General features: G+C 37.2%; 2 protein-coding genes across 2 annotated transcripts in view; both read left to right on the forward strand.

Moving 5' to 3' along the window:
* LOC111940938 (uncharacterized) overlaps positions 1 to 20,783 on the forward strand; it is a 776,486-nt gene extending 755,703 nt beyond the window's left edge. The window contains exon 12 of the transcript XR_015280793.1: positions 19,426 to 20,783. The gene's annotated coding sequence lies outside the window, so the exon portion shown is untranslated. The remainder of the gene's footprint in view (positions 1 to 19,425) is intronic.
* CHD1 (chromodomain helicase DNA binding protein 1) overlaps positions 1 to 27,703 on the forward strand; it is a 365,725-nt gene that overhangs the window by 240,897 nt on the left and 97,125 nt on the right. The gene's annotated exons all lie outside the window — the stretch shown is intronic.

Raw genomic sequence — 27,703 nt, forward strand, 5'->3', positions numbered from 1 at the left:
AGATGTACTTCTGTTATAAACATCAACATCAACACAAAACCATATACACAATTACTAAGAACCTATACCAGTTAAAAATCAATTAAATCATAAACATTATTAATAACATATGTAATATAAAACTACTATTAATTACTAAAACACTGCACTAGCATCCCATAGTTAGCAAACAAACAGAAACCAAAAATCATCAGTGAAGGACTGGAAAACCTCTGGAAATGATTCTCCAAGCCCACTTCCAAATTGATCTAGCTGTCATATTAATAGGGTCAAATTGTTGAGTCAAAAACTGACTCAAATACTCTTTTGGTACAGAAAACATCTGGATCTGCTGGCAAACATTCCATCCAGGAAAAGTCAAGGCTTGGCCAGGGCCTGGCTTTAAACTGGAAAGATGTCTCTTAACTCATTTCTAAAACAAGGTTCTCAATAGTAGCAGCGATGAGATGCTTACAGCACAGCAAACTGTTAAAATGCATTTGTACAAAGCAAATTATCAGAAGCCTTAGGTACCAGACCAATTAAACCATGCAGCAGTTGATTTAATCTGAAGCCTCCCCCATGGCAGCTGATCCTCAGCAATGGTACATCTTAAAATTCTGGAAACACTGAAAAATAAGAAAGCTATAACAAACAAAATCTGCAGAGATTGCAACAAACAATAGAACTCCTGATGAAGTCAAGGGTGTCACAGACTGCATTCACTTCTATCCACAAGCAGGTGTTCACCAGCATTCTGTCACAGCTGTGTCAGTTGTGGCTGTCTTCATTTCTCTAGAAAAATAACTATACTTTGCAGTTTGGACAACTGTCTCCAATAAAACATAAAACAATTTAAATTAAACAATATTTAAACCTAACAATAATTACTTATGAAAAAAGGAAATAACAAAACATAACCTTAAAAGAATATATGTTATACAACTTAACTTAAAAACATTCAAGCCTGAACATAATAAAACTTGACTATTCTTCATTTCTATTAACACTTAATCTAAATTAAATAAAAACATAACTTAATCTTATTCTGTTAAGATGAAAAGCAACTAAAAGTTTGATATATACGTTTTAAACACAATATAACAATAACATGGATTCACTATAAAGATTATAAAAATGTAACAAATACATCACAATTCCATGTCATCTAGCTTTGAGAATAACCCACAATGACTGCAAATGTTACTAAAAATACTTATTCATAACAGAAATTTGCCTAGTATATGCTTAATTTGTTAGGATTTTAAAGTGCAGTTTTTCTAGAGAAAAACCACAACAACACAGGATTTGGCAGGTTGCCACTTAGCTTTTGTAGCACTTGTCAGGAACATCAAGTCCAATTCTTAAACTAAAATCCAAAATCCAAATTGGTATATATATACACATATATATGTGTTTTGTATAACAAAAGAACTCACATTGAAATTACCTTATTAAAATTGTGGAAAAAACAAGCAAATAGATAATATATACTCTAACTTAACTTTGTCTTGTACAGTAAGTTCTCTTGACTAATTATTTTTTAAACCACAAATCTCTTCTGTAGATAACATTAATTGGAAGGTTTTCTTAGAAGCTGTAAATCACACCATATTTTAACCTTATAAAACCAATTATTGCAAGGCAACTTCTGTTAAACACTTTAAATACCTTTTTTTTTTTTTTTTCCAAAGAATCACCATAATTTCTCTAGTAAAACTCTAAAAACTGCAATTGCATAAACTCATAATTACTTAAAACACAAAATTAACTCTAAAAGGGTATATAAAAACATTTTGAAAACCCAATAAATCATGTCTTTGTAACAAACTGGGTATTATCCTGGTGCTTTTTCTTAAAGAGGGAGCGGGGTGGGGGGGAGTGGACTGCCCACCCTGCTGCTGCTGCAGCTCTGCTGTTATCTTCTTTCACATTCCCCACATACTCTCGCAGAGAGAAAAAAGGAAAGAAAGAAAAAAAAAAGCCTCACAAAGTTAACTTTAACAAATGCAGTTTTTTCTCTCAATCTCTCTTGTTGTTTGCCGATAGAGGAAAAAAGGGCATGATTTTACAAAAGCAGGCGATGTTACACGAAAAGTCTCTCACAGCCAGGTGCTAACAACAGCGATCATTGCAGCTTATCAGCGTGGCCTTGGAACTTTTCTTGCACTGCTTCTACCCCCGGGATGCCTTTGTTCTCACAGAGCCCACCTCAATGCTCCCCCATGTCCCCCTGCTTCGGGTGGTAACCAGTCTAAATTTGGCTTCTTTTCTTCCAGGGTGGTAAGGATGGAACTTAAATAAGATTGTAGTGTTAAAAGTGACTCCGAAAGTGAAGCAAATATTTCTGGATGTATCACATCCTGCCATAACTGAACAGATTCTGTTCGTTGTTTCAGCATTCGCTGTGGAATTTTTTCTCATTATTTTCTTCTCTCTGACTCTCCCTCACTCTCTCCAAGGGCAGCATAGATAGGAGTGCTTGCCCAGCAGTGGGAGGTAAAGGGGGCTGCTGCTGTGATGCAGATAGAATTATGGGGCTCACAGCCTCAGCATATCTCGCTTTTCTGTTTTTCAAGGTATTAATTACCATCTGCCAAGTTCGACCGAGAGACACAGTGTCCTTGCTCTTTTCAGTAATAGCCATTTCCCATATCAGAGCCCTAAAATCCATCCATTACTTCACTGCAAAGAGCAGTGGTGGCACTACTAAGTGCCCGTGATAATTAGCCCATATAATGAGCATATCCAGGTCCTTTTCCCGGGCTGCTCCGCCTCATTTGACAAGGATGCAGAAAAGCAGTTTATCCACCGCTACAAATTCCAGGTCCATGCTAACGGCCTGTGGCAGGGGGGAAGGTTGCAACCCTTCTACAGCGTCCACATCTTCGGACTCGCCCCCATTGATTCATGAGCCGCCTATCCGGTACCGATCCAAGGCCGCGTCGACCTGTGCTCAGATCCGCTCCACCAACCTCGGTCCAAGGCTCTGTCCCACCGTGCATGGACCCACCGAAGTCCCCCTGCCCACAGGGTGTCCCATTCAAGTGCCAGATATTGAGAGACCGCCAGCTATTGACCACTCTTCACAGAAGTAATCGTGAACGCCATTTATTTCTATCTTTAGCAAACCTTTTATAGGGTTTTATGGGGTCTGCGGGCAAAGCAAGTTACTATTGGCTAACACACACAAGTTTACATTTTTTCTCCTACACACAAGGATATTGTTTTGCTTTACTCTTCTTCATGAAGGTTTCAAGGACTTTAGCCTTTAATATTATGACTTATTTCAAAGGCTGGTTTGTGCATACAGGCCTTTACTAATATATAAAATATATCAACACTGGACAAGTCGAATATGTTCTGATAAGCTGTAAGAACTGGTTGTACTACATAAAAAAATATTGTAGGCTATATATAACATGAAGAAAAGTCAGTGGGCTTGAAGACTCTGGGCAGAGTATAAGTGTGATATTTTGATATATAAACAGGTAATACAGTAGGTGTTTGAAGGGGTTAAAGGAAATAAATACCTTATTCACCACTACAATACCAAACGAATAAGATATTCTCCCATATTGCATCATTGTGAAGTGGGTAAGAAAATGAAGTGAAAAAATATTAATTAACATGGAAGGGTGCAAAATGGGTTCAGATTGCTATCAAGAACCCCATCACCCAAGCTGAGCAATTTCAAATGTATGTTTTACTAGCATTAAACTTCCTTAGCTGAGTCAGGTTTTGTAGCATCTCCTTCCACTAACATTATCTTGTAAGTTAAACTATGGCTTCAAATAGCTGAGTAATCATCAACAAATAACAAATAATGATAGCTATTTGCAAAATTTGATTTCTTGGTTTGTTTTGTGTTTTTTTTTTTTAAACAGTATTTATTTCTCAATTATATTTACATAATAAATTAAATTAGAAAAAATTAGAAGACAAATTCTGTGGCATGGATAATGAATTATTTTGGCTACTAAGGGGTCCTGTTAATGACATGCTTTCAACAGTGTTTGCCTTCAAAACCAGTGCATATTGCCTGAGTGGTTTACTTCTTGTGGATTTCAATTTATATTATGCTATGATATTTTATTGTAGATTATAAATTATATTATGCTATGATATTTATAGGAGTATTTGTTAGCATGATAAGCATGGGGCTGATGGCAACCAAATAATATGAAGAGAAACTAGCAGAAAAGCATCTGGATTGTTCCTGCTTGGAGAGACTTTGTCTACATATTTTTCTGAAATTCACAGTGTGTTTGTGTATATATGAGACGTCCAGAATAAATACTGTATGTATCACCCATTTGCCAAAAATGCACTATATCATGAAAAAAGAGAAAGATTTTTACCAGCACAGTTAAAAAAAAAAATATTTTACCCTCTGAAATTCTTTCTATACCTTAACAAATCAGATACTGGCTATCATTCCAAGTAATTAAAAAAAAAAGTCCCTGTTCACCAAAATGTTTGCGTCATGTTCAACTGTCTGACCAATTCAGGGCTGACCAAAAGTTAATGTGCATTATTTAGGGCATTATCCTAATGCCTCTTTTCCAATGATGATCTGAGCGCTCAATCATTCACCTCTCCAGGAAGCCTGTCTCAGGCTTGAGCATCTTCTTTGTAAAGAAATATTTCCTGCTGTCAAGACTGAGCTTCCCTTTGTGCAGCTCTGAATAAAATCCTGTCACTAGATCCCAGGGAGAAAAAAAACAGCATTTCTCTCTTCAGGAGGCAATGAGGTTGCCCCTCAAACTCCTTTTCTCCAAACCGGACAAACCCAGAATTGTCAGCCACTCCTTACAGGACAGGCCTTAAAGCCTTTGGATGCATTCAAGTGCCATAGCATCAATCTTAAATTGTGGTGCCCAGAACTGCATACAACACTCAAGGTGAAGCCACACCATCATTAGATACAGTGGGAAAAACCTGGTTTGACCAGCCAGACAAATTACATTTGATGCACCCCAGAAGGCTGTTTTCTATCTTGACTGACAGGGCACGTGACTGATGAATGTTAAGTCTGTTGTCAACTAGACAGTAGGCCCAACAGAATCAGTAAGCATGAATTTGTCAGGAATAGAAGATTTCAGAGAGGGATATTGGTTTATTTTGACAGTTACTGGGCTAAGGACAAGAAATTGAAATAGGTCTAAGAAACCTTGACAGAAATAAAGCTTTAGACACAGCTGTTCACAGCATTCGCACAAGAAAATAAATTAATTTCTAATTATTCAAGCTATACACCCATGTCTTCAATTTCATTTTTCTGCAACAATGTCAATCTTGTACTGTCAGGCCAAAGCTGACACAAGCCTTGATAGAGCTAATGTATGTGACACTTGCATCATTCTGAAGCTTAATCTGATTTCAAGAGGTGTTTTTCCTGCTGTGTCTTCAGAGAGGTCTGATGCTGATAATTCAGGTTTCACATAAGAAGTTACTGCTTTTCTCCCAAGAGATAAGTAAGGGACAAAGCCAGGTTTAACACCTACCTACATCTCTTGATGATGAACAGGTTATTTTTATTAATTTGATCCTATTTTTTAAGCTTGAACAATAGTTTGGATGAAACACAGAAATTGCTCCATGAAAAAAAGACTAAAGAACATATCTTTGATTATCCTTCCCCTTTCTAATGCTTGTGATCTGTAGTGCATAATAAGTCACAGTTTCCCTGTAGATTAGCTCAAGTCAAGTGAAAGGTAACCTTGTGTGAACTTCTGTCCATATTTTTGAGTGGGTTGTGATTGTCCTGAGCTACCCATTGTATAAAATTCTACAGTTCTGGATTCACTTGGAAAGAAAACAGATCTTACTAGATATCCAAATCCTTTGCAAGGTCTGGCCAGTGCTACAGTGTAAATTGTTTTTTGAATATTTCTCTTTCTGTTGTATTAGTAGCTGTCAATATCTTTCCAAGTCTGTCACATTGAACATGTTATTAGTCAGCATGTGTGTCACACTGTTGTTACAAATGCAGATGAATTTAGACAAGTCCTGCCTTTGACTCAGATTTCTGGCAGTGACTCTGTTTGAGGTGGCTTGCACCCCAAAAGTCTCTTGCTCCCAAGTTCTTAAAAATGTCCTTTTAGGACTATTACAAAATGAATTATTTATTGAATAGACATAAGCTAAGTAAGATATAAGACCAAAGGCTTTAAGGAGACTACTTACTACACAGGATAAAACAAAAAGAACTATTAGTACTCAAAATACAGTGCAGGATAAAAAGGTACCTATATTAGGCTAGCAAAGAAATAAGACAAATTAGAAGTCAATGTGATTAACCACTGAATTGATAATGGAGTACACAGAAAGTCCTTTCCCTCAACTTCGAAAAAAGTAACTGTAGAGTTGAGTCCAGCTTTGGCGAAAAGCCCCACAGGTTTCCAGGTTGTGTGTAGGAGACTTCTGCTGCCATGAAAGATTGTATAGCTTTTATATGAAAGTTGGTAAAGTGAAGTGTCAGTCAGAAATTCCAACTCATGTCCCCACATCTTTTTCCCAAGGTAAGCTATTCCTTGAAAGCAGGGATACTTACTGTATTCCATCTCTCTGGTCAGAGAGTCAGAAATAACTTCTTTCTGGACAGACCTGGGTTAGCTCTCTCCTTCATGTGATGGGGACAATGCTCGGCCCAGGTTTAGGGCAAATTTGGGAGGAAACTTTAAAAGTGGTTCCTCTAGAAAGCAAATTCAATCAAATTAGCCCCTCCCTCAAATGGTTTGGGAAGAGATTTCCTTGGAGAAAACTGGAAAAACCTGTTTATTTAACAAGCAAAGTATTCACAAGCATAACAACTGGATAATATTAAACAATAAAACCTCTCTCTGTTTGAAGAGATGGAGAATCCAGAAAGTCCTTGTCGTGGGGTGTAGCTTGGCTCACTCAGTCAAGATCTTATCAGTCCCTCTGGCATTGGAAAATGCTGCGTCCCAAACCCTGATGGGCCACAGGTGTGAGCTCCTGACGGTTTTTTGAATTTCTGGTCCAGACCAGGGCCTATCAGTTCCAAGGAAAAGAAAAGCCACTGTCCAGGGAATTTCTCTGCCTCAGGTAGCTAAAAAAACTAACTAAAACCAGAGGAGAGCACTCTCCCACTGTCGGTACTGCACACAACACAGCCCAATAGCAGAAGGCAGAAGAGTGAGTGCAGTCTCTGAAAACAAACTGCAGTTTCTTCTCCCTGCTTTGCTCTCAGAACTGTCTTAAAAGTGCAGAACTCAATATCCAGCATAAATGGAACAGACAACTGGGGATACAAGCATCATAAAGTCACCCTAGGGCAGCCCAGAACTCTCTCACTAGCTGATAGACAGAACAGATAAGCTCTTCTGTGGCAGGGGGAAAATCCTGTCACAAGTGTCTTCAGGAGATGGTCCTGCTCCTGTTAAAATCAATAGAACTTCCAAATAACTGAAACTGGACCTCATGGTTGAGAGAACATTACAGCAGAGAGGGTGTTTTCTCTGTAGCTGCCTAAATTACACACCCTTCATCTAACATGAACTCATATCACAGCTTGTAATAGATAAAAGCTAGTGCTGAATAGAAGGGCTTGTCTAGCTCACAAATTATTTCTGAAAGATGAACAGCAATGTATGTGATTGTGGTTCTCGATAGAAACTGCTACTAGAGATAGAGTTAAAAATCTGTGAATAGTTATTTGTACTGGAGAATGTGCAGATAAAGACTTTTTCAAAGCACCTGAGAAATGCGTTTTCTCAAACATATATACATGTCTACAAATAATAACAATATTAGCAAACTTTAGAAATAAAGAAAAATATGTACTTTATGTGCCAGCTTGTAGTCTCTACAATATCACCTTTTCCTATTAACCAAAAAGGTTAATAGGAATCTATTAAGTAGAGCTGTTAGCTGCAGAGAAAATCACTCTGCTTCTCTTTTGTGTCCCTCCTGTTTTCTGTTGGTAATGTAATTCTACTTCTTTCACCACTATTCTATACTTGACACACATTAGTGACATACCTATCATAATATGCTTGCACAAGATTCAATAAATTTATATAATCCACTGACCCAGTATGAGGTGGAGCCTGGTTTTATCAGCTCTGACTCAATGGCTGCCATTTGTTGATAAATGCTTCCTTTAACTTGCACTGCAGAGAACAAAGCTGAAGGGGCATATGCATGCTCCAATATATTTTCAAGAATACCTCTGTGGTATCTGAAGCATTCTATATAGCCTGCACTAAACAATTTCTGCAGCTCTGCTAACTTTCGTGTCTGTGACTGGGTGAACAGGCCCAATTTATATTGGATACAATATAAAAAGTATAAAACTTTCTTGCTTATGATGAACGTCTTCATTTCTCTTTTTTTTCTTGTCTGTCCTTTTAATTCTTCCTCATTGCCTGACAAGATCTTTTTAAGTGCTATTTTGTCCTTCAGCTTCTCCCACATCTGTTCACAGCTATGTTGTTTTCAGACAGAATAAATAAATAAATAATAAATTGCTTTGTCTTGCAAGTGTTGAAAAAAAAATTATTTTCTTGCATTCAATTCTTTAGGAGGCTCCTGCTCAGACCTCTCATATCTTAAACCCTTCTCACAGCACTAATGCTTCTGAGTTCAGCCAAGACCCAGCCAGCCCCTGCTCTGCCCTGGTGCCCTTTACCCCATGTGGCGTGGGATAGCAAACATGATGAATAAGAGTGAGAAAGCTCCTATATTGAGATATGGTTGCAGATCCATTGCTCACTACTATTGGAGGAAAAATAAACTTGACTAGAGGAATTTAGCTTAACTTGTTGCCAATAAACAAAAATATTTAATTGCTTCTGTGAGTACTGAGAAGTAAGAAAATACAAAGAAGAAAAAAACATTAAAACACTCCGAGAAAACACATCTTTCCTCCTTTCCTGGACTCACCATAACTTCCAGGCTCTTTTCAGTCTCCTCATGACCTAAGATAGTTACAGGATTTACACCTCCACAGTTTACACTCAGCAAGACAATGTACAGCACATGGATGTTTGTGGTCAGTCTGCAGCAGTATCTCTCTGGTCCTTCTTCCTCACTCTTTTCCTCTGCTCTGGTGTGGCTTCTCTGTGGGCCACAATCCCTTCATGAATATTTGCAAATGCTCCTCCTCCTCCTCTTCGTCTGGTCTTGGTTTTCTCACGTTTGCTCTCCACTTATTTAATTTTTATTTTTTCTTCCTTCCTCCCCTGCATGCTCCCTCATAATCACATTCTCTCTTTCCCTCTCAAGAATTTCCGTCCTTTCTTTTAATTTTTTTCACAAAAGAACTTCAAACTTCTCTGGTGGCTTAGGTGGCACCTTCCTTCTTGCATGGTCTGCCAACTCTTGCCAACTCCTCCTGTGTATCAATGTCTGGGAAGCAACTGCTGCTGCTCCTCACCATGTGCTGTGCAACATGGGTGTCCAGACACTGGAATTTTGGCAGACCGGGAGGTTTGCTTTTTCCTGGAGATTTCCACCCTGGACTTTTCCTCTGACTTATGTTCTTACAGGTACCTCATGTCTACTCACTAAAATGACATGTAAGTTTTTATGTCAAGAAAGAGAGGGTGGGCTGCAGATACTGGGGGAAGCCAGTAAGAATGGGAAAACATGTGAGGACATTTCTTCAGAATAGTATTTTGTTTCAAAATAAAACAATTAGTAAAGAAACACATGTTAAAGAAAAAAAAAAAAAAGAAGAAAATCACCTATTATATATATATGTGTGTGTATATATATACATTTCCAACTCTATGGATCCAATAAAGGACATTTAGGCAAATACCTTGTGGTCCTTCCAAAAAATGAGATTTTATGCCCAAGTCATATTTCTACTATTGTTTGTTCTTAGGCTATGTGATACTTAGATTCAGTTAAATTGAATTCCACAGTATGACTCACGTATCCAGCATGAAAATGTTTAAGAAAATTTTAAATTTATTTTCCTTCATTTTTTGAGAGTTTTATTTTGTGCCTCGAGGTGTCTGTCTTTGACTTCTAACCTAAATTTCACAGACTAAAGTTCATGCTTCATGGTTTACACAGGCTCAATATAAGGTGTCTTAATATCTAAAGGTGTAGCATAGTGAAAAGATGGAGAAAGTAGCACTTAAAATAAGCAAATCTCCATGCCTCAGTAAGTTATGTGGACTCAAAACTCAAACACAATGGATCATAGAGTATCACATTCTCCAAGCAATTTCATTCACTTCTGTATTTGGATCCTGTCATGTCTGGTAATTATCTACTTGTGCCATAGGACTTAATGCCAGATTTTTTTCCCATCTGTTTCATAATTTTGCGCTTGAAATGGTAAGGCCATCCACATCTGAACATTAATGTTGATAACCTTTAAAAGAACAAAAATATTCTACCAGAAAAAAAAGTCTGTAAGCACCTGCAGGTATGAGCAGTATGGTTATAATGAAGATGTACAACTTTTAGGGTATTATTATGCCATCCTAGGGACACATGTCCCTAATTTTGTTTTCTAGCAGTATCCAAGGGAGGCACAATCCCATTATGTATTGCACAAGGTTTCTCTTGGAATTGAAATTGTCATCAATTGCCTAGTGAACCCCTTATCCAGAATAAGGGATACAGCATAAAAATTCTGGGAATAAAAGGACAAGTAAAAAATTAACAAGTCCATCTCTGTGCTCATATTTTAGTTTAAGGAAGGTTCTAAATTTATGTGGGCTGATGCCTATTTTCCTTTTAATTAATTTCATATTTTTACAGTCTGTTTTTTAAAGTTATTAGAAATGCCTCTGCCTGAATTAAGGTGCGAACAAGACCATATGCCAAAGTTAATAGTATGGATTTTATTTGATAGTAAGTATGAGAGAAAGAGAAAAGGAGAGAACAAGGATGCGAAAGAAATAGAAAATAGGTGAGGGGTGCAGAAAGTTGTCACTCACTTTAGACGGATTCAGACACTCTCTCTTTAGACAGAAGAAAGTATCTCCACTCTGTGGATCCCACCAGAGTCCAAATTACCCTCTCCAGGCAGTCTTCTTTGTGGTGAGGGTCCCCTAAAAGCATAGAATCTAATGGATTAATGTAGTCTCAGGCCAGGTGGGAATGCGCAGGCACCTCCCCTGGAGGGCTGGGGGTGCAGTTTGACACAGTGCCCTGCAGCAGACTCTGCCTCTGGGCATCACTTTGCCTCTCAGGCACTGCTGTGCTGCGAGGCCTCAGGGATGAGTCTGGCGAGCACTTTGGGGGGCCTTGGATGGATTATGACACCCCCTCAGCTGCCTCCCGTGTGAATATCCCATGGATGGGGGTTCCCAGGGCTGGGGTTTCACAGCTGGGCCGGTTTGTGTAAGGGAGGATGGGTGTTCAGTGCCTCTGATCAGAGGTTATACCACGCACCTGAAACCTCCTCCTGCACCTCAGCTGGGGGGAGTCTGTATAAACCTGGCCTCTGTGGGCTGTGGTCTCCCCACCCCAAACACTGCCAGGGGTGATTCTCTTCTGTGTTTGGCTTTCTTGTGGATGCCTTCCTTTCCCTCCGCCTTGTTTGTTTCTCCCTAGACCTGAGATGATTGAACAGCCCTGTCCCCTTTATCTTACCTAGGTGGCTTCACTCACAGTCCAAAGTTCCAGGTGGGCATCTTCAGGAGGGGTGGGCTCCTGTGGTGGTAGCATCTTTATACAGGTTTTGCTGTAATGGGCAAAACTCCTTCAGTCATGAACCATTTCAATCTCTGACACCTATTGGACTGAAGTTCTTCACCTTACACTAGCATATTAATAAAAACAGAGTTAAAAAAAGCTCATAAAAAAAATGTTCAAAATTTTGAACTTTACCTACAAATCAAGGAGAAAAAGCATCCTTACTTGAGGAAAAAAGGAACCTAATACACTGGATTAGTGAAAATTTTCATTTAACTACCTTCCTGAAAATACTTCTCTTCCTCCTCTTGTTGAAACTTCTTTCCATTATATTACTTTGGTTTTATTCAGAAAAGTACAAGATAAAAATAATGTTGTTAAATAATAAATGCAAAATAAGTAAATAGTATGAAAACTAAGGAGTTGAAGGTTTGGGGGTGTTTCTTTGTAAACCAATGTTTTATTACAAAAATGATTTTTTTTCTTCTTGTTTCTCTTACTTTTTGTTGATGGAAGAAAATGCATATCCTGTTTTTTCAGAGAGGTAAGCACATCTATAAAGGAAAGAATAGTCCTGTTTGCTGATTATTGATAACATGATATAAGGTCTGATTCCATAAAAACCTTAATCTTACAAATAATCGAAAAATATGGTGAGATGGTGACACCCACCTGTGTGAGAGATGTTCTGTAGGAAATAAAGAGTAGGGTAGGGTTACTGTAGAGCAGTTGTACTGTATGTTTGCTCTGCTGTTCCAAGCCTCCCTCCTAAAAGAACTTAGCAGCCATCTGACTTTCCATCTACAGCCTGGGGGAAAAGGGCCCAGTGCCTACTCAGTCCTGAGTCAGAGGGTCCCAGGAGCTCTCTGTGCCTTTCTTGTAGACACGTTAATGCAATTCAGATAAAGATTTACCTGCTCCCTCCAATGGTCCCAGCTCCCATCAGCAAAGTTACCTAAATGCTCACATATGTTACATGCTGACATTTCCCTTTGCCTTAAGCTGTAGTAATGAATCACAACTGATGTAACTGAAAATGAAGCTTCCTAATGCAGCTTATGTAATGAGCTGTTTCTTTTGTCATCATTACTTTCAGGTTTCTTTTTCTTAATCAGGCAATAGAAATATATTTCTACTTGCTCTCCCACTAGTACTGACATTATTGCAAAAAAACCCCAAAACAACAAAACCCAAACAAAAATAAAACCAAACCAAATCAAAAAACCCCCAGTAACAACAAACAAAGCAACAACAACAACAACAAAGTGCTTTTGAATGAATGCTTCATTCCTGATCATATTGTTTTGCATTAAGGAAAAGATATGCCTTGTTCAGTGCACTTAGTCCAGTGTGATCTAACTCAACTGCTTGCATTTTCACTATTTCCAGTGTTTTATATTGTATGTGTGTGCTCTAAAAGATTGCCAAGGGTAGAGAGGCTTCCTGTTTCATGATCCTCCAGAGCAAGCTATTTAAATGCCTGTGGTGGTGTAGCAAGGGGGAACAAAGTGACATCCGAAGAATCCAGAGGAGATCACTTTATTGTAGAAATTGCACCCTTTTTATACCTTTAATCTCCACCTGACATTACTGAAACCAAACCAAGACCTAACAGAACTTAAGAGAAGAAAGGCATCCATTGGCTGGCCCAGCTGCAGCGCTGCTGTCCATGCAGCCTGCCACCCAATCAGCTTCCTTCTCATATGTAGTCCAAACGTTCTTCTATCCAATCAGCGTCTTGCTCATATGCTGTCCATGCATCCTATCACCCAATCAGCTTCGTGCTCATAGGTGTCCGCGGTTCCTCCAGCCAATCACGATCTTACTCCCAGCAGGCCTCAGCTGACTCTCTCTTCACTCCAAACTGCCTCTGACCCCTCAACCAACCCTGAAGCGTGCAGCCCACAGCTCTGCCTTTGCCACAGGGCCTTCTGGTGAGCATGAGCCTTAACCACTCTAACAATTATAACCTCATATCCCAGATGGTGGTACTCTAAACCTTATGAAAAATCTGAGAGAAACTGTAGTATATACCGTTCATCAGTCTCATGTTTACAGTGCTGACAATAGGGTGGGAGAAGAAATTAAGGAATTCCATGGCAGTAATTATTTTCTTGTTTCTTCTTAGTACTTTTAATAAAAAATAATAAAATTTTAAAATTTTTAAATACAACCTCTACATTTTAGGGATTTATAAATCAATAAAGTGCAAATTTTTTATCTCTTGCTATGACTGTTAGCAGGCAACTTAAACATGGCTATATAAATAATTTAGTTGTAATAGAGATGCTACAATTCTTATTTGTGAAGTGGTTGTTGTGAATCCTGGTGTCTTGGTTTGAAAGACAAGTGTCTGCCACTGAAGGTGGGAAATTCCCTTGGAATGGAAATACAACTCCCTTCCCTCTGAAGTTTAGCTTTGAAGTTAAGGGGCTTTCAGGCAAAGATATGGGAAAAGGAATAACAGTGGCCCCTTCCTTGACCACTTTTGTCTCTTAAGTACCAGTCATTTTTGTGTCTTTAGAATCAGTCATTTTTGTCTCTTTGCAACAGATAGGAGAAAATTCTCTGAAAGATAAATAAAAATAAAGAAAATCCTAACCTCCAACACCTGCTATGGGTGATCAGTGGTTTCCAAGAGTAAACAGAGATACAGAAGAATTAACTTGGGAAAAATCCAAAGGAGTTTATAATGACATAATTTATTCTGCAAGGAGGTGTCAAATATGCAATGCTGTGGTTAGATTTCCTTCATGGGTGCCGACTGGTCCCAGGATCTAGCGTACATTCAGTTCCAGGACAGGTATTTTAATTGTATGAGCAGATGAAGGTTCAGGGCCCAAGCTACAGCTTTGACCAAGAACAAAGAGCACATGTTAATATGCTTAAAATGGGCTTGAATTGCAGCAAGGGAAATTTCTTCAATACTAAGAAAGAAATTTCTAATGGTCGGCCAATTAAAAACTGAAATGGAAGGTGGAAGTAGTTCAAGGAATTTGTTTTAAGGAATTTCTGTTCCTGGAGACTTTCAGGAACAGGCTAGACACAGGTCTGTTGGCTTGGTTAAGCTGTAATTCACCCTGTCTTGGGATTGGTGAACTTGAATTAAGGACCTCTTCAGGACTCACTTTATATAACCATTTGAGCAGACAAGTAGAGAGAATCCAAAGAATTCAGAAAAAGATAATGTCACAAGAGTCAATAGTGCCAGTTTAAATAGGAATTACCAATGTTTTCTGAATACATGCATAGGAGAATACTCCAATCAAATGTTTGGGTTTTACTTTCTTTGTCTCTGTAGGAAATTGTAATAAAGAAAATCATATTAAATGACAGTTGCTGTAAGGTTATTTCAGTTAATACATGAAGAGCAAGAAATATTTTTCAATATTTTCTTTGTCTCCTCTATAAAGAAAATAGGATCAGAATGGAGTAGAATAGATTATCTAGTCATTTTGCAGAATGCAGTGACTTACTGCAGTTTACTGACAGGTTCTTATTTTCACTTGTGTGCTTCTCAGCCTTTGCATCTCCTAGAAACACTTATTTTCTCCATTGTGCTTAGAGAGAAGTGTAAACAAAGAAGGTGACTTTGAACTTAGTGTCACAAGGCAAATAGTTTCCCTGGTAACATCCATCAAAATAGCTTGGGTTTAATTGTCTTCAGTTGAGTTTTGGGTGCATCAGTTTGAAAAGTGGACCAAATGTCTGGTTTTAAAACTTAGGTGAAATTAAACAAGAGTTTGCTAGTATAACTGAATGAGCGTGCAAACTGTACTCCCCATACACTTGGAGTTAGGCTAGATGGTTGTTTCTTTTCTAAAGCACAGACTAATAGAGAACAGATCATCTATGATCAGAGGTGCACTCCAGTTCTCAAAAGGAGAAAAACCAGAAGATATAAACTATCAAGAATGCAGTAGTAACCTTACTCTTAAGTTCTTAAGCCTCTTAAGAACTTAAGAGTTCTTAACACATGCAAAAGAAAACAGTCACCATTCCTCAGTGTTTTGACTTCTAGTATGCTTTCCCTTTCCCCACTGAAAATAATTTGTAAGTCAGTTGTTTGCCTCTGTACAAACTGTTGACATGACATGATTTCTAGTTTCTAGTCTTTACACCGACAGTAATTGTAATAGAACATTTTTAAATTTTGTGTGTTATTTGTGGCTGTCTTGACAGTGATCCAAGTGCTTCTCCTTTGTGTCAAAAGAAATAATCGATATTGTAATTTAATCGATGTCTGTAATTTAACAATCGTGATATTCAGGTATTTACCACATAACTGCTGAAATATGGAAGAGAAGTTGGTGATTTTTATAGGCCAAAGGACAATAAGAAGACAACTCTTACTTTTCTGTAGAGATCCTGACAGGAAATCATGGACAAGTTGTCTGCACTCAGTTAACCTGTCTGATCCTAAGCCTGTGCTTTACTGCACTAAACTGCATGTACAGGTTAGCCTTCAATACTGTTGCACAGGTCTACTGGTACCACAGTAAGTTTAGCCATCTAATTGTGGCAGAGTTGTCTCCAAGCAGTTCCCACCAGCTACCAGTGGTTGCACCACCTGCATGGCCCTGCCTCTATCAAACAGTCCACCAAAAATTTCTCATGCAACCAACCTCTGTGTTGTGCTGTCCGTGGCAACTTTACCAAACAAAAACAGCAGCAAAACCCACTAAACTAATTTCCTGATAAAGTATACATACATACTTTTCCCTCCCCCAAAACAAACACATTTTCCAATGTGTGAGGCAACTACAATACACCTCTCTGATGACATGTTATTCCCTTCTAGTTCTGTAATATTTATACATTACACAGTGTAGCTGGAGATATCTTCTTTTTCATTAAGGATGTATTTCCTTTTTTTCACCATAGTCTGTAAATTACTTCTAGTAATCTTGTAATTACTTTCTAGTAATTACATAGTCTGTAAAATACTTCTAAGAGGCAGATGGTAGACTTCACTACAACTTGTAAAAAAAGTGACCTGATATTTTGCAAAGTACGTCTCCAGTTAGCCTTCAGCTGAGGGCTTTCCATGCAGTAGAAACATTTGACATATAATTGAGAGAGCTGTGCAGAAGAGGAATATTCAAGAAATTACTGTTTGTTATGCTGTTTTCTGAAGTCATGACAGCCTGATTGAGTAGATTATGCTGATATATGAAATGTTGTTTTTGTAGGATCTATAGCACAATAGCAACTTACAAGTTGCAGGTGTCTCACGAGACAACCTGCCTTTGGAGTCCAGAACACAACTTGGTTTTCTCAATTGGAATGATGATCTTAAGTCATTTAAGCTTTTAGTGCATTGGCAGACAAAATACTCTGGAGGGTGGCGTCACTGTGACAGTTACTAGTATTGTGTTATTTCAAAGAATCACACGTTGGTATTTTAATAGAATTATAATATCTAAATAGATATTTATTTAAAAACTTAATATTGCTTATAAAACTTTTATTTAGAAAGCCAGTGCCAATTTTTAAGTATGTTACTAAAGTGAAGGTTAAATCCTCCATTTGACAGTAGTTGTACAGTAAGAAAAATACAGTATTAACTCTCATGAAATATCAAAAAAAATTAAAATTTAAACACATGCATCACTCATCAAAAAAATACACGTTTTTCATGTATGACTAAACAGATATATTTTCCCTTTATTCATTAAAAACACTTTCATGTGCTCTTTTAGAAGAAATATCCCAACATCTGCTGTTTATTATTCTTTTTGCCATAGATTTCCGTTACATAATTATATTTCTTTCTTAATCCAGTTCCTTTGTTTCTGGTTGCACAAAGAAAAGAAGTTCTTGTTTAATACAATGGACTGTCTAGTATGAAGGAGGTTCCTGCTTCTTCTCCCAAGGCAGGAATATGGATAGTTTGTCACTTTTTTTGCAATCCTAGAAAGTGATGCATTAATTTGAAATACAATGTCTGTGTTGTTTGTCAGAAGCTGTGGCCTAAGGCAAGAATATAAATGAAATCTAGAAGAATTATCCATCACAGGGGCTGGAAGTAGTATTACAGGAAGAATTAGAGGAGATGGCTTTCATGGATTAAAGGACCTAATGGTAAGGAGAAAATCCAAAGTATGTGTCTGTACAGCAGTAAAAAATGTGCTTTAATCCTGAAAAATATCCTTAATTTGGGTTACTCGAGGCAGAAAGGTGGTTATAATGAACATAGAGGGATTAGTAACTCCAAGTGCAAATTCCTGCATTTGAGTAAGGACAACTACCAACCATTGGCTGGGGGATGAATGTATTGAAAGCAGCCCTGCAAAAAAGGATTTGTGGGCACTGAAGGCTACAAAATTGTGCTTGGGCTGGTAGTGGGTACCAACCAAAATTATTATGGCTTCTGTGTGTCCACACTTCCATTTAATTAATTACCAAGTGGAATAAATAATGCATTTAGGTGGGCAGTTGTCTGTGGTACTTACTCTTGCATCTCCTATATCCCATATTCAGAGTTGTTTCATTACAGCTTTGCTTTATGTATAGTCTTTTTTATCCTCTTCTAGTTCATGGAAGTTAATCAAAATCAGAAAGGAAAAACAAAAGAAAGAAGCTGTACCAACAGTTGTGGTTGCTATATTTCTGATTTGGCATGTGCTAGAGACTTCATAATATGAGTTAAATGATGCAGATTGAGCTATCAAACATTTTGATTTTCCACTCCTCATTAATGTTTTTGTTGCAGGGGGTTTTCTTCTGTGAGAATGTGATGATTTTGCCGATGTAGTGCAAAACTGATCTTTATAAATCATTCATGAGCTCTTGTGAGTTAATGAGCATAAATTACTGCATTGCATCTTAAAAGATCTGTGTATTCTCAACTACAATTTGTGCATCAGCATAAGAATTTTAACATTTCAAACTCCTTTAAAGAATACTTATTTTCCTTTTTAGAAGTAACTTTACTTTGTTAGCGTATTTGTCAAATCTACACTTCCATTGATAAGAGATCATATGTTTGGCAAGGTCCATGTAAAAATAACTAGAAAATGGATGTACTTGCAAAGTATGCTGGAGTTTCTTAATGTCAAAATTACTTGCAAAGGCATAGGGTTGCAACATATACTATTAGCATGGGTGGATCAAGCTGCCACAGAAACCTGTATTTCAGTGTTCACTGTGATGGGAAGCTGTAGAAACTATTTAGGACAACCTTTCCTACCTTTTTTTATTTTCCTGAAAACTGTAAATATCACCAGCTCTTTAGCTAAAATGCTGAATATTGCTGATGATTTTATCAAAACTCCCCGACTATTTCATATCTAGATTTCGGTGATTTTTTGTTTGTTTGTTTTTTTGTTTGGTTTCTTTGTGGTATATAATGATTGCGTGTTAGCAGGAATCTGCCCCAAAGTGTTTTTTTGGGGGGTTTTGGTTTGGCGCTTTTTTTTTAATTTATTTTGCCAGAATTTTGGAACTGTTTCTCCTACACTCATATACCATAAGTGTAGGAGCCCTGAGGTGCCCTTCCCCTTTGGGAATCAAACTAAACCTTTAAATAACATTGGTTTGTGTAAACAAACTGCAGCTATTATTATTTCAAAATGTATAAAAGTATAGTTCAGTGATGTGTTCTCTTGGTGCTCAAATAATTAGACAAATATCATCAGGTTCTCTGTGCATAACGGCTTATCTTTGCTGCTTTCCAGTAGTCCTGTTAAGATCTTTGGGATTTTGCCATGGCTCCCTCCTGGCCACTCTGCTTGGCTTTGCAAATATTTCAACAGGTAGATGGCACAAGTATTCAGATGGAGGAGCTGCACACCTCCTTGGCTCACAGTATAGATGTAGTCCTGTCATGGAGTTACTTTACCTTTAAGGGAGCTGGAGTTGCTGGGAAGTGCTTGGAGTCTTTTCTCCTGACCAATTATCGGTCATTGCTGGGAATTGACAGCAGTTTAGGCCATTGAAAAGTGGGATCAACTTGTGAACCCTACCTTAAAATGTAAAAGCAGAGCTCTCTGGGTTCTCTTTGTTTCCTGGCTGTGGAGGGTCCGGAGCTCCAGGCCTCCCGTCCCTGCCCAGGCCATGCGGCCGGGCGGGGATGGGGCCGGGCCTGCCCCGTCTCCAGGCCGGGAGATGGGGGGGCTGGGGAAGGTTTTCCTCGGGCCCGGGCCGGGCCGAGCCGATCTCTGGCTCGGCTGCAGGTTTTGCTGTAACTAATTCGCTAGAAACTGCTCAGTGAAGAAAGAGAGAGGCCCTGGACTTGCAGCGGGTTGGAGCAGCGACTACACGCTCCAGAGCAGCCATGAGGAACTTTCCATCACAGACGGCTCCAGCTCCTGTTCGGCAGAGATCTCCAAACCATCTACAAAAGCCTGGGCAAGATTTTAACTCTTTCATTACCCAGATGAGACTTGCGGATTAATCTTTTTATCCAGAGAGAGAGAGAGAGAGAGATCAACATGAAAAGAGACTTTATAAACTACCAGTGACAGGAAAGAAAAGAAGCTTCAGGAAAGGTAGAGAATTAAGAAGATGCTTTAATTAAGCTGGAATATCTCCCTGTTAAAACTATGGAGATGGACAATGAAGTCCTGAAAAGAACTCCCTTAATTCATGATATAGGATCTAGAGAGGAATAGTGTTCAAAGTGTAAATTTGAGTAAAGAGTAATTATAGTATAGTGAAGTGCTGGGAGATTAAAAGCCTTGAGAGGCAATGAGAAAACTGTTGGGAGATTTAAAGCCTTGAGAGGCAATGAGAAAACTGTTTTCTGGTGAAGCTCACAGAAACAGATGAAGAAGACTTTTTTTTACCTTTGAATAACTTATCCTTAAAAATGCTATCTCTAGACTCATGGCCCATACACACTTCAGAGTGATGTGAAAATGGGAGGAGTGAACTCTAATAATAGCAGCTCTGAGCAGCTAACATTAGGGCAATAGAAAACTATAACAAAAATAGTTTTCTCGTGAGAAACTCCATAAATTAACAGGAAGAAACTTCTGTTTCTCTATAAAGACTGGTAAAAAGACTAGCAAGAATTGGGACTGTTTTAACCATCAGAGTTCCAGAGTTTTTGTCTCTGTTGTCATGTGAACAAGGGAATAGTGGGTAGATAGGGGATGGAAAGGTTTTTCTGGAAGTTTATTCTGGTGTTCTTATTATTGTGGTTTGTCAATAAACTTTCTTTTTTTCCCTTTTAAGTTGTATGCCTGTTTTGCTCTTATTCTAATCCATATCTCACAGCAAGAAGTAAGTAATTTTCTTAGTTAGTGGTTTAAAACCACGACAAGTCCCTACAGTTAAATTGGCAGATTTCAGTCATTTGGAGCCCATCTACAGCCTGATTTTGATCTGTGAAATATATGAGTTGAGACAACATACAAAACTATTATTTTTTAACTGAATTGTTCAGCTTTCCAAAAAAAATGCTCTCTCATCTTTTCCCATAGCCAGATTGGTAACTGCTTCAATTTACTTGTCAATCAGTTTAATTTCCTTTAGTGGAGTACCCTATGTGAATGTAATCTGTATTGCACATTTTTCTTCAACAAATTCACAAAAAATCAGATAAAAAGTTTTAAAATAAAATTTTGAAATAAATCTGCAGGTGAGTTTGTACTGATAACACACTTGAATATTTTGGTGACATTGGCTTCCTGCTGTAAGAGTATAAGAGATGAATGGGAGAATGCTTTTATCTTGTAATGAAGTTCATGACAATCCTTTTACTTTAGTGGAAAAATGGTTTTTCTGTTCCCAAACAAGCCTTCTCACTTTATTGATGAGATACTATAAGATATTCTTGTTACCAGATGTTACACATGGTGAGCTAACACTACGCTTGTTTCTCCAAAACTACTGGCCTATGGAACTGCACAATGCCCATTGTGGAAGAAGAGCTGGAAGTTTACCAACCTCAGTGTCCTTCCAACTCAGCCAGGTCACCTGGAATATTGGGGTCTATGACCTCCAGGGACCACCAGAGAGACTCCCAGAATAGGTGAACACATTTAAAAAGAGTAAGGGAAATAATATTAATGATTTTGAGGAAATTATTAACATATGTATGTTTAGTCTGGGACCATCAGTGAATATGTAAAATAAAGTATATGAACAGAAACTTTCCTGTATCCAATATGCACCACTTTTGGGAGGAGCTATCCCACTCTGCATCCAGCTGAATAAGAAATGCCAGCTTTTTAATACTACATTTGTGTTATGGAGTTTTCTTTTCATTTTACCTAGTTTTTGGTAGCATTCTCTTCTCCAGTTATGTGATTTCAACTTCTTTCAAAGCAAAGGAAACATATTTCTTGCCTCCAGGTTTTTAAATTTTGTTGGTGGCAGGTTTTTCCCTGACTTTATTAAATGAACATGCAATGATAATACAGTTGGAAGAGAAATCTGTGAAGCAGTAAAAAGACCATTTTTTCCCAGTGTCTGAATTAATTATGAGATGATGATTAATACTCTGAAGAATTCAAATGGCCATCAAGTTAAGTTGTACTTAAAGATGAACCAGACACTCCCTTTTAGGAGAATGATATATTTACAATACTTCTGTAATAGTTTTCCTATTTGTTCTCTTAATCCTTGCATTTTTTTGCTAAAAAATATTTAATAATTTTTATTTTCGGGGGAAAAAGTCTCTCAATGTTATTTTTATGTTATAGCAAAATCATTTGGTATAAAATTTGATGATAATTGTGCATTTTCCTCAGATGTAAATATTTCTGTTCCGAACTAAATTTTATTTTCTTTAAAGATAGTAAAACAATTGATTGTTGAGAAGTTTCCAAGGAACTAAATACAGTCTACGGTGTAAGTTGAAAAGACTTTTACCTGTCAGCCTCAAGCAAACAAACAAATTAATTTTAATGGAGTTGAATTTATCATTCATACTTGTTAACAGCAGAGTGTAAGAAAAGCAAATTCCTTAAGCCATGTACAAAGGATCTGAAAGCATCAAAATCTGCATTTCTTAGGATAACTTTGGAACTATAAGGTTGAAGTACATGATGGTCATTTCAGACACTATCACTGTCAAGAGTATGAAGAAACACTTTGTGTTGAATTTCCTAGTGATTGGGTGAGTTCTAGATATAACAAAAGAAGTAGGAACAACAGATCCTTGTTCTTACCAGAAGGATAAAAGAAAACATTGTTATCTTGATACCTCTGCCATAAATGTACCAACAAAACTCTCCACTACAAAAGTATTATAGGTTTTGGTTTTTTTGTTTTGTTTTGTTTGTCCTCTAGGGAATTCTTGCAAGTGTTTGTGTAGCATTTGTTTAGAGGCATATTTCCTGTTTTCTGAGTTTTACCTAACTGGAAGACTAGAAGAATTCAATGTGCCAAATACTATATTCTTGGAGCTTTCTAAGTGTCTACATAAATACAAAAAAAAGCCAATCCTTTGAATTGAAAGAAAAAAAAGTTCTTTTTAAGTAGTGTGTTATAATAAAGTATGAAAGATAAATAAAAAGAAAAGTTAATGAAGATGATTTATAAATTGATGGATTTTTATAATTGAAACAGAATTCTGTTTACAATGAAATTCAATGTTATCATAAAGATGCCTGTATAAGAAGCATAGCCAAATACACTACTTTGTGATACTTGATGGGATACTATAGATGTTCAGAATTATGGATGACCATACAAGAGTGTTTTTTTTTAAATATTTAAATCATGAAGTTACATTAGGAAATGGTCTCCTTCCATTGACAAAGACTACAGGATGAATCAACAGACTGATTTTAGTGTAACTACTGTACTTTGATTGATAAGGTAAAAAATTCTATGTGAACCTGAAGAGGCATTGCTTTTACGTAGGAGGATAGGGTTTAAAAAAATCATTCCCTAGGAAAAAAAAGAGTTTCTCTAAGGAAATTGGCTCCAGATGACAGACAGGGATATGCCCTTACCTTACTGAGTGTATAGGACACCAGGGTCAGCAACTGGGAGGTGTCAAAGGAGCCAAAGGAGTCACATTTGCAGGACCATTATCCAAAGTGAGATAAGAAAGCAGGTTCAGAGAGCACGCCATGAAACATACATGGAAGGAAACACATAGAATGTGCATGAAAAGGAACTTGGACAACTGTTTAACCAAGGAGAAATTTGTAACAGTGAAGAAACTAAAAGACAGAAAGTATATTAATTATTTTTCTATTTCTGTTGTTGTGTGTGCATATGTTTTAGTAAAAGGAGTGAGACAAACTTAGGAATGGGAGAAGGGAAAAACAAAAAGAGGAAGAAAAACATTTAGCTAATCAAATACATGACTGGCAAAGCAAAAATCATGATGGTCAGATTAGAAGTTGGTAATTATTTAGTGTCCCATTATTACTCTGAATTCATGAGACTTCTAGTTAGGCAAACAAATAGTATGAGGTGCTTTCATGACTTTAATGTATTCTATCTCACCTTCTCATTTACTCTTGACTTCTGTATTGATTATATAAATAATATTTTGAAGCCTGTATCGCAATCATTTGAATTTCCTAAAGGATCAAATGGGTCTTTGATAAGAATAGGAAACAGCATCAATCCATGTAACTGACATAGACTCAAATATAAACTTACTTTGCAGAAACTATATTTCATTCTGATTTGGTAACACATTTTACCATACCTAATATTAGACAAATTGTGGGTTTGTAGCATTTTCTGTTACATTATTTATCTCTGAAACCCAAATTATTTTAAATCATGAGAAACCACTGCTATTTTATTTCTCAAGATCTGCATCCCAAACACACCACCAACTCTTTTGAAATTGCAGAAAGCAGAAAACACAGCTCCACAGCCAAAAAAGCCTCCTTCCTACTGTGACTGATCAGTGTTTTTCCGTGACTGAACTTGATAAGCAGTGTTGTACCCATGTTGTCAAAAAAGGCATTACAATTATTTTTCCTTCCAATTAATGTAATAGTGACACTTTTTTACACTATAGCTGGTCTCTCCTGTTCCTTCACTTGACCACTAACTCAATTTTATTTCCACAGTGGTCTTGTCCTTTGTTTCCTGTAGAAGAATGTATTTTTTATAGCTGTTGATTAATGTAAAAGACTGTCTGTCTAGTGCCTATGAGAAGAAAATTGTGAGGTGGGAGAGTTGTTTTGCTTTGCTTTTGTGTAGTTGGTATGCCAGCCTATTAAAAAATGTCAAATGGAAGGGGGAAGCAAATAGAGTGAAGAAAAAGGCAAAGGATACTCATTCCCTAGTGCCAGTATGGTAATGACAATTACATGAGTTCACAGAATCTAAGGGGATAAAAGTAAATGCCTGCAGAAAGCCCAGTTTTCCCAGACCAAGGAGGGAAAATGGCCTAAAGGGAATATGGAGAACTTTTTAAAGGCTGTCATAGCTCTGAATAGAAAATAGTGTGTGAAGCAACTGTAAAATCTCCAGAAATTTTTGTTTGCAATAATTTCAGGACAGTTCTCGGAGAAGATTTCTGATGTACTGTAGTACTGCAACATTAAGTTAGTTTAGCACAGAACCAGTGCTAATGCAATTTTCTGTAATCTTCAGCAATTCAACTATACCCTAAACTTCACCAGTAGTTATAGTAAATAAAAAAATCCTGGTTTTATTTGTGTGCAGGTATTTAACTCAGAAATGTCTTGAATTAGTTCTTATGCTGACTAGTAGTCCATCCAGAGAGATTTGATTTTTAAGATCTTTCTCTTTGTTGAATAAAATTACAGGTGTCTTAGTATTTTCAGCTATACATTTGCTGAATATTCCCAGCTTATTCCATACATGAGGAAATTGAAAGGATTCTGTTGTTATTAGGGCACCTAGATGTGCAATTTTAAAGTTATTTTTCCTGTTAAGATATGCATTTCCATTTTTGTGAAATGTATGGTGTCTGTGAAATATAATATACTTAACTGATATTTAATATTATTTAATTGAAATTTAATTTATCAGTAATTGATATTTCATTTGATACTTAATTGATATAGTAAATTAATTTGGTAGTTATGAATAATTATATGATGGTGTACATGGGATGAGAAAATCAGTAATGCGGAGTCCATCCAATGAATAGAAGGGTACCCCAAGGTCCTGTCCTGTTTAGTATCTTCATTAATGATCTGGATTTGGGATTTTTTTGTTAGATGATGACACAAAAAGTGGAGGTGTGACTGATACTCCAGAGGATCATACTGCCATCAGAGAGATGCTGGTGATTGAGCACTGTCACAAATTGTACTGAGAAGTTGTGGAGTCTCCCCTAAAGATATTCACAGCTCTTGGCAAGTGGCTCTACATGGCCCAGCCTGAGCAGACTCTTTGGAAAATGTGGTCTCCACAGTTCCATTCTAACTTCAGCCATTCTGTCATTCTGTGGATATTATAGGCTTCATTTGTGACAAGAACTGTGGAATAGCTCAGTAGCTGTTTCCTGTGAAATATACTACTTAGTGTTAAAAAATGTCTGTCACCCTGAAAACTCAGTTTTTCGATCTTGTTGACACAGTTTCTAAAGACTTTCCCAGGACAGTGACTGTAAACATAGATATGTATACATTCTTTCTGATACACGTCCTTTGATGGACATTTCTCAGGGCCAGTGTGATTGGGAAGGTGTTATCCTGACTATCCAATCCCTGGCTGTGGTCAGAAACCTATAAATTATGAGAGAAAAAATAAAGCTCTTCCTTCCTTTCACCACACCTCGAGCTGTGTTCGTGTGACCTATTCGTCTCCAGCAGCAACAAATGTCTGTTAAATTTAATAACTTTTAAGGGTGTCAAAATTCTACTAAAAAACCCCGAAGGCTCTACTAGTATCAAAATTGCTACTAAAACAGCCTGAATTCTTCAGTGCACTGTATGATATAGAAGCATGGATAAAAGGATGTCCCCTTACCTTCCAGGGACCTTAAGGTATACAAATAAGAAACATTCAAGAAGACCATGAGAGAGATGAGATCAACAGAATGCTGTTTGGTCATGACATAAGTACCCTGACTATCAAACAACAAATATCAAAATATTTGTTAATAAAGCACAGTGGTGGACTGTACATTTTGAACACTTCTTATTTTCCCTTCTCAAGATAGGGATGGTAGAGAAAGATAGAAGGTACTTATTTTTATGGAAATACTATCCTACTACTATCCTGTTAGCAAAAACAAGGTGTAATTTTTCAGAGTTGGTGGTGGCTAAGGAGACAAAGAGCTATGGGATCAAATTCCTTCTGTTAGAAGGAATGTATGTCATCCAAAATAGAGACAGAAGAGCTGATTCTGCATGCAATTTTAATCTCACTTGCTTTATGGAAAACACGTAGAGTATAGGCAAAACAAATCTGTTTAATATCAACAAGTGGTTTGCTAGGGTGAATTAGTGCAACTTGGGAATTATTAATTTTGTTTCTGTTTCATTTTAGATCCATGAAAGTAACTTTCCCCCCCCCCCCCTTCTTGTTTCTTTCTCACTTTTTCTTTATACAGAGGAATCTTTTTGGCAACAGAAAAGCTGGAAGCCAAGAATAACTTTTATTTGGCTTGTTCATAAAATGTTTGTACCTTGGAAATGGGCTGATAATTTTATGAAAAGAATCTTCAAAGTAGGATCCTGAAGTTATCAACTGTTAAAGTTTATGCAAATATTTCATATTTTTCAGGTTGCTTAGCATATTTTTTCTCCTGTCTATAAGTCATATATATATATATATATATTTATAAAAATATTTAGTAAGTATAGTCCTAATATGTGCTCCTGAGGAACTTCAGCAGCAGTTGGTCATTAATTAGTAACCACTCAAAAAACACATTCAGATTGTTTCTGACAGTCATTTTCCTATACATTTTCCAAGACATTTTAATAATTGTCATTCTCTCCCATTTAAATAATAATGTACCATGCATTGTCATATCAAATATATCATAGAAGTTCAAATAAATAACATCTCTGTAATGCCTATTCTATAATAATTATGTTTTAAAATGAAAAAAGAAATACATTTCTATGTGGCTGTCTTGGTTTGAAAGATATGTGTCTGGCAAAAAAGACGGTAACCTTCCTTGCAAGGAAAATTAGTCCCTTTTCTCTAAATTATTGTAACTTTGAAATTAGTGGCTGTTGTTGAAATTACT

Source organism: Cyanistes caeruleus, chromosome Z, assembly GCF_971803275.1.
Source record: "Cyanistes caeruleus chromosome Z, bCyaCae1.hap1.1, whole genome shotgun sequence".
NCBI classification, from domain to species: Eukaryota; Metazoa; Chordata; class Aves; order Passeriformes; family Paridae; genus Cyanistes; species Cyanistes caeruleus.